Here is a 723-nt window from a genome sequence, read left to right as displayed (position 1 = left end):
AGGGAGGGTGGGATCTTATGCTTTCAAAGCTAGCTTGCTATTGCTGGCCTCTATGAAATCACCTACCCTACCTTTAAATTCAACAATTAACTATTTGTCACAAAAGGAGCTGAATTTAAAACTGCTACCATTTTTGATAGTAGTTGGCTACACAACAGAAAATGGTATAACCGTTTTGCAAAATCACATGAAACGAACATGAATGAGTCTATTTTGAAATGCTTTCGTTGTTCTTTATTGTAGAAAACTTATTGCTGTAAATTTTTGTTTTAACATTAGTGACAGCATTAAAGTTATCTCTGAAAAATTGCACTAAATACAAGAAAAAATATTTATAATGGTGAGAAACTTAGTAACGAAGAGTAAATTAAATTATTTTATAAATAAAATAAAAGTACCTAAAACACAACACAAGGACTCAAATCTGTAAACCGCTGTTTTGAATGATTGAATCGCCTTGCTTGGCTAATTTTCGACAGCCAAATCTAGTCATTTCAAGGAATCCACACAACTTTGAATTTCAAGTGAATATTTCGCAATGGGTTTAGTGATCTCTGTGTGAGCTATGCTTTATATATTACTACATTACTGATTATGATTGGAGATGTGAAGAATTAAAGATTGGTGCGACTTCTTGGCTTAAAGGGGTCATATAACGTTGCTAAAAAAGAACATTATAGAAACAACAAACAACAAGCGCTACTCTACACTGCTCAAAACTCG

This window comes from Sinocyclocheilus grahami, unplaced genomic scaffold (assembly GCF_001515645.1).
Source record: "Sinocyclocheilus grahami isolate Dianchi unplaced genomic scaffold, SAMN03320097.WGS_v1.1 scaffold4362.1, whole genome shotgun sequence".
NCBI lineage: Eukaryota > Metazoa > Chordata > Actinopteri > Cypriniformes > Cyprinidae > Sinocyclocheilus > Sinocyclocheilus grahami.
This window is presented reverse-complemented; position numbering follows the sequence as displayed.